Source organism: Penaeus monodon, chromosome 1, assembly GCF_015228065.2.
Source record: "Penaeus monodon isolate SGIC_2016 chromosome 1, NSTDA_Pmon_1, whole genome shotgun sequence".
Lineage (NCBI taxonomy): Eukaryota > Metazoa > Arthropoda > Malacostraca > Decapoda > Penaeidae > Penaeus > Penaeus monodon.
In genome coordinates, this window is record NC_051386.1 from 55,056,115 (window position 1) to 55,064,610 (window position 8,496).

Genomic DNA, 8,496 nt, shown 5'->3' on the forward strand with positions numbered 1-8,496 from the left:
AACAATATTATTAAGACAGTATTAATACTTGTCAGGATATAAGAGACAGAAAGAAGGCTTATCATAAAGTTACATACATGCTCCCTACGCAGTTGGCATGAAGACGAAGACAACATAAGCAGAGATACTACTTGCTCTTGTGACACGGTCCAGATGTTGACCGCGAGTTAATTGATCCTTTTGTCAAATTAAACTAACTAATTTTGTACGCGAGATCCAAAGAGTGTAGGAGAAGCTGTTGCGTGTGTGTGAATTTACAAACTTAACGCAAATAGATTGAATCGGTGTGCTTGGGAGGAAGGAGTAGGAACAGGGCTAGAGTAAGGGATAGAGAGAGAGAGAGAGAGAGAGAGAGAGAGAGAGATAAGTAGAGAAATAGAAAGATAGATAGAGAGAGGGAGAGGAAAAAAATAGTTATATAATTTTTTCCTCACCCTCTCTCTTTCTTTCTCTCTCTCTCTCTCTCTCCATTATATATATATATATATATATATATATATATATATATATATATATATATATATATGTATGTATATATATATAATATATATATATTTATATGTGTGTGTGTGTGTGTGTGTGTGTGTGTGTGTGTGTGTGTGTGTGTGTGTGTGTGTGTGTGTACATTATATATATATATATATATATATATATATATATATATATATATATATATATATATGTACACACACACACACACACACACACACACACACACACACACACACACGCACGCACACACACACACACACACACACACACACACACACACACACACACACACACATATATATATATACATATATATATACATATATATATATATATATATATATATATATACATACATAAATACATACATATATATATATATATATATATATATATATATATATATATATATATATATATATATATATATTTATATTTATATATAAAGAGAGAGAGAGAAAAAAAATCAATATTACAAAAATCATTATAACTGTTACATATAGTAATTTATATACACACTCTTACATGGACTACACTTAAATTTCACTTGTTATCAACAATGCCAAATATTTTTCCTTCGATATCCCACTCTTTTCATCTACCTATATGTGGCCACTACATTATATAATATTCTGGAATATGTTAATCTAACATTTCTTCCATATATATGCCTGCTTTTAAACATTTCACTGTAATGCGAGATTGACCTACTTGCGTTAATATCTGCATCTCGGACACATTCAGCTTCGTTTACAGCCTTTGATATTTTACATACATTTGAACCGACAGACCAATGTCACGTTTAACTGGCTCTTTCTAGGCAACAGTTTGGGAAATATCATGCAACGGAAGATTGATATGGGACGGTATCCATTATATTTTGATGACAATTCCTTTACAGTGAAGTATATTTGGTCTATGCCTAATTGTCGATAAAAGAACTGAGGATTATAAGAAATAGGAACATCCAGTGACGAAAGGGAGTCATTTATGATAATTGTATTAACTTCAATTGTAATCTACGACTTTCAGAGCAATAACCAGTACTTCGATCTGTAGAACAGAGACCCAGCTATTGATTATGATACGTAAGTTATCGATTTTTCCTTCGAGATTTTTACAATAACTGCACTCCCTGCTGAACTTGACAACAGCGTCACTGATCCATCAGAAAATATTAGCTTCCATACCATTATATTTAGATTTGAATTTCAAATAATTTACTTTTAGGTATTTCTTGGTTGGTTAATTTAATAACATCAAAATTATGTGTTTTTGAGGAACGTCGTGACAAAATACTTGCATGTTATTAATAGTGAAGGTCTTTACAAGGTTTTATTTTTTTACTCAAAACGACTTGTGTCAGCAGCTCAACAGGGCCTCATTGCTAAACTGTTATGTGGTAATCTTAAACAGTTATCATTGTTTTTACTTCGGTAATTCTTAATAGCCCAAATTCCTTTCTCATTTCAAGATTAGAGATGTCCTTACTTCTTAATGTAACTCTTAATGCCATTTTTTCACCATTTCGAATTTCTCAATTGAATTGCTTAGTTGGATCATAATTGCAGGTGCTGGCTAATCAATAAGTGTAGGTAACTCACATTAGGACTAACTACCTGGATGTTGCAACCTGATGTTGTGTTGCTTTCAGCAACATCTCTCAAGGCAGCTCATCTGCCTTTGCATCTGATTGAAGGACTCGACGTTTTCCGCTGAGTGAGGCTTTTTATTCCTAAATATTTTAAAGATGAAACTTGCTCTCCCTGTCTCCATTTATACAAAAGTATTATGGTTGTTATTTTTGTTTTACCAGTAGAAATAACGAAAATTAATTTATCACATCATGAAGAAATTGGATAATTCTAGCGTGTATCAGTATTTACTTGGCATAGATAAATATTTTCTACTGGACCTCTGAATAAGAGTATTAATTAAATTATTATTCTTTTATTCTATTATTATCACTAAGTTTGTTTTTGGTACTGAAACATATAGACGGTGTCTGAGATTGTGACAATATTTCTAAGCAATCAGTCGTTTTCGTTAATGGATTGTGACACATAAGGTCTTATTAGTTTCCAGCAGGACACCAATATATTTAACAAAATTTAATTATGCAAAATATTTATGCGATAATTATATATTCTTTAAGCATAACGTTTATGCTCTGATTGTTCATATATTTGTTATTTTTCATATTCATTTATAAGGCCTTATTCATCCAACACATTTCATATACCTGGACATCAGTTCATCACTTTGCTTCGTTATCAAACTGATTAAAACAATTCTGTCATGATAAGACTCATTGTAAGACTGTGAATAAGGGCAACTGGATAAGAACGAAGCATGTATGTTCTGAACTTAGATGCGTATGTTTGACTTTGCCCTTCATTACTAATTTCTGAACCAGTTTAAGCTCGAAATGTTGTGTTTTTTGTGACCAATCTGGGTGAGAGAGATTAGTTTTTTGGGGGAGGCGGGAGTAGGGGGTTGGGGAAGGATGTTTAGTTTGTTATAATAATAATATTATGAAACCTAAATTTAAAATACAGAGTGTGAAAATAGCTTCAGTGATGTGTTTTTTTTTTCCTGAATAGTAATTTCGGCCACTGACATCGTGGTGCTTGGCTGGTCCCACGCAGTCTGCGCCGTTCGCTGCACGACGGCTTGGAGGAGACGGATTAAAATTCAGAATATACACTGTTATTTCTTTTCCACTTTTCATACATTCACATATAGCCACATGCATTCGTGAACGAAAAAGATATTTCATAAACATATAGCCTTCTCTCTCTCTCTCTCTCGACAGGGTATAAATAGAATAAGGAATAAGAAATAGGAAAACGTGTCAATTGGCAGAGCCTAATCCAAAGAATAAAGCTAATGAATTTACCGTAAGCTATGCCAGAGTTTCTAGTCTACATTTTTAAAATGTGAATCTGTTACTATCTTCTACGAATCTTATCTTGACAGAATTAATTTAATTGGTTTGATAACTGAGCAAAGTGATGAATGTGATATCCCAGTATCAGAAATATGTTGGATACTGATCAAAGGGAATTCTGCATACCCTGATAAGATTACTTAGAAATATCCTTAATAACATGAGTAGTGTGTGTTGCCACGATCTTAGGCATCGCCACAATATTCCAGGAGCTAACAATACCCCGGGGGAACATAGGCCTGTTTCATTAACCAGCTGCTTTTGTAAAACCTTCAAGGGGTTTATTCTAAACAGGGTTAAAGTATAGAACTAAAAAAAAATTCATACCTTTGTGGATTTGCGACAGGGAAATGTGCTCAAGCTGGCATCACTAGATTTCTCACATGACGTAGGATATAGTCTTTTTGGATCTAAAAGCGGTATTTGATGTGGCTAATAGGCAAATAATATTACATGAATTAGCGAAATAGGTGTACGCAGGGACGTTCTGAGGTGGATAAATGCATACTACAAAAAATGGAGAACCGGTTATTGTCTTGAAGGCTATAAATGTGAAGAAATGCTATGTTGACGACAAACTGATTCACGCCAAAAAAGTTATCGAGAAATCAAAGGTACACTTGATTACATTTTTCCACTATGTAATAAATTAGGTTTAGTTATTTATATCGGTAAAACCAAGGTATACATCCATGGTGTTAATATAGATGAATATAGGATAGCGCAGATTTTAACGTCATTTTAAGCATCATTATCAATAGAGGTTATTTGATGCATTAGAGAAATAAACAGAACTTTTTTGTCCACGTTTTATATTGTTAATATTTCGTTTTCCCACCACGGCGCTTCAGCAATTGAGACTTACGTTAATTTATGGCTTTCCTGCCCATTTAATGCCTGCGGTCCATGGAAAGACGCTTGTTCCCCCTCCCTTTTCCTATTTAATTTATCTTATTGGTTAATTTATTTCATTCTTAATTTTATTGGCTTCCTGTTTATTTTTTGCAACATGTTTGGTTCCATAATTCTTATGCAGAAAGCTATTGCGGTGTCGAGGCGTTTTTCCTCCTGTTTCGTGTCTTTCAGCCAAGGACACTTTTTACAGGCTTCTCTCGCACGATACATGTCATTCGAAACTGCTCATTGCGTATACTGACAAACAGTGTCTAAATTTAGAATGGAAAACGTACTAGGTAGGTTCAGGGGTATGAAACTATAGAGTGGTCCTAGGTAAGGGGGTTTATATTATGCTGGCATCCTCAAGAAAACATTGTATGATGATAACTTTTGATGTACGTTTTGATGATAGTAAGTCATAGAGACGTAGCTAGACATTTGGGGGCCAGGGGATGGAACAGGGTCCCTATATATTTTTAGGATTACTAATGATAAAAAAAATACATATATATATATATATATATATATATATATATATATATATACTTGAGAAAAAAAATAAATACTCATTTGAATATTAACAAAAAAATCCTGATGCTTGTACGTAAACCCTTAAATTTACGCAGAAATGAAAAGAGTAATGACGTAATAACGAGGATTTTACCATTATTTATTACGCCATTCAGTATTAATTTGTCCAATATCTAGGTTGCGATGTATTTCTTAAGACATTGTGCTTCTTGAATAAGGTTTTATTTCTAAATTTGTTGATTTTTTTTCACTTGCTGTGAAAGACATTGTCAGTGTAAGTAATATTCTAATAGCAGATGATAAATCAATGCAAATATCACGGCCATAGCTACGCCACTGGTCATATAAGACATATGTATTTACGTGAGTCAGTGTGTATATCAGTTATTATCAATATATTTCAATGTATCCATTTTCGTCATTGTTCTCGTATCTGATTATATATTTTACTATTGCATTTCTTTCCACAATATTACCATAGCATTAACATATAAAGATCAACTTTCACACATGTCACCGATGTGTGTACTATTTTTTTCTTTTCTCAGTTTGCTTAACCTCTTGTGGAGAAAAAAAAATGTATTGTGCCGAAGGCCCTTTCGCTTTAATGCTCCGTCAGGGACTGGAGAAGAGAGACACGTTTGAACATACGAATACATCTTAAAATGTGTTCATGCTGAACAGGTGATAAAAATAACGAAGGGAAGACTAGGGCAACACTCGATCATGCCGAAGGCCATTTCACTTTAATGCTTCATCAGGATATGTAGTTCTGAAAAATTAAATCTTACCTTCAAATCTGACAATAAACGTGAAAACCAAGCTCAAAGACGAGTTCCTCGCCGTTAAAGACCATCAGCAACTGTGATGCACTTGCGTTTTTTTTCTTTGACACTGTATTTCTGCAATCTTTCTTCAGTCTAAGACTGATTCCCTTGTCTTTTATGAATATCTTGTATATTCATTAAAATACACTGTCGAGACCATCCCATTTAGCAGGATACGACAGGGGTTATCTTTAAATTATCAGGTTGGTATGGAATTACCTCCAATGGTAAAATTGACCAGGCAGACTGGTATTGATTTGTACCACGGTCGCATTGATGGGAAGGGATTGATCGTCTTATGCTACGGTCCACACAATTCTGGACTTTGGTGTTAGTTCCTCAGATTTAGGGGGCGGACAGGGAGCTCGTTCAGAACCAAATTCACAGTCTAATTATAACAGCCTCCGATTTCTCGGGGAGCAGAAATCCTTTTGAGAAGACAACCCTTTTCCTCATTTTTGGCGAAGAGCCACCGGGATCCTCATATCCCTATAAACAGCTGTTAAGAGAAAGAACACCAGAAGGGAGGCTGGGCGCATTTCTAGTGGACTGGGGCAGGTGGGACCAAGGTTTATATAAGTACTTATATAGACCTTGGGTGAGACTACATTTACTTGTTTCTGTTCAGCGGATCGTCAGACAGATTGAAGCCCCTGCCTTCACCTTTATTCAATATAGTTCGTACCTCTTGCATGCTTATTTGCAAAATAAATTCCGAAGATAAAACCATTTAATTTTCTTGTTATGGTATTTATTTCAGTAAGTGAATATTTGGCACTGTTGTTGCCATGTGGTAATCGCGACCGTTGAAAATCACTGTCTCGTCTGGAACTGAGACAGTTTCCACTCACAGCCCTTGATTACCGACCACCTTTCAGCTATTTTTCTCAGTCAATACAGTCTATCACTTGTCCTCCGCAACTTTACGCGTCTTGGTTCATTGAATTTTGGACTTGCTTCCACTGACGTTTAATTTGTAACCAAGAGATATGACATAACCACAGTAATAAACATTAAAACGTGTATTTGTTAAGTTAATGGAACTTGAGTCTACGTCCCACATATTGATAGTATAAGTGATTTATGGTTTGGAAATTAGTCGTTAAAACATAAATCATTGGTAATAAGTTTTTAAATTACTTATTTAGACATTGCGATGCATATCTCATGGTTACACAGCAAAGGACAACACAAATCCACCATTCATATTAAGCCTCAGATGAGAATTGAAACAAAAAGGGCTATTTATTTTCGACAAATACTCTTTGAACTACTCTGTGTGCATCCTTTGATTTCTATTACACCCTTTTCAATATGAAACTTACCTCTTCTTGGTGTCCCTACATAGTATTTACACACACACACACACACACACACAATATTACAATCCCAACCAAGGGGCGTTTTCATTTTGCTTCAATAGGACCTCTTTATACATATTTGGCAATACTAAGACGCCCAACCTACATAAATCCATAAAGATGTCATAGACATATAGACCTGGGCTACTCGACTGCCGTTCCGCGATCCCAATCCGGAACTTCCGACCCCAGGCTCCAGGAGGAGAAAAGTATAATTAAATAAAAGGAAGGGCATGTAGATGGATTCTAGAAAATGTATTTCAAGTTTGGGGACGTATGTGATTGTTTGTAAAATATTTATGCGGATCTCTGCATATAATGGAACTTGTCCAACCGGACCTTTGTTCATAATAGTTGAGTAGTCCTAATATAGATTAGTGTTAGTGGATGCACGCAAGTTAGTAAAACAGTGGAAAACGCACTGGCTCTGGTGTAATTAAAGTTCAAAAGTTGTTTCACCACAAACTTTGTTATTTCGAATCGCCTCACATGTAAACAATGTAGAAGTTTTACCAACATTACGGCACGTTTTCTGTGTTCAGCGGGATTACACAGAGAACGAGTATTCTAAGGAAGACAAAATAATAAAAGGCTGCTCTTTAAATAGGCTATATACTGAACACATTTTTTTGTGTAACGTAAAGGAATCAAATACAATTTTCCATAATTACAATTATAAAAAAAAAGTAAAACAGAACATTTGCTTACGATCTTAGCACTTGTTGATTATATTAACTTTATTATAGACACTCGTCTTGTCTTTGACATGATTAGTGATATAAAAGGTTTTTTTACCTGCCAAATGATATTTTTATATAGTGATAATAGCACAGCCCATCAGGCATGTATATAAAAATAATGTTTGACTAATAGCCCTCTACACGAATAGAAGCACAGCCAGTTGGATAGATACTTTGGTATCTTACCCTGGCTTTTTGCAGGGCATGTACACTGTTCTGTAAATAAATGTTATCAAATCAAATAAAAAATCTCTCTCTCTCTCTCTCTCTCTCTCTCTCTCTCTCTCTCTCTCTCTCTATATATATATATATATATATATATATATATATATATGCATACACACACACACACACACACACACACACATATATATATGTATACATATATATATATATGTATACATATATATATATATGTATACATATATATATGTATACATATATATATGTGTATACTATAATATATATATATATGTATACATATATATATGTATATATATGTATACATAATATACATATATATATATATATACATATATATACATATATATACATATATATATATATATATATATATATACACACACACACACACACACACACACACACACGCATACATACATGTACATACATACGTACATACACAACACATATATGCACTTACATACACATATATATATACACACATACATACATAT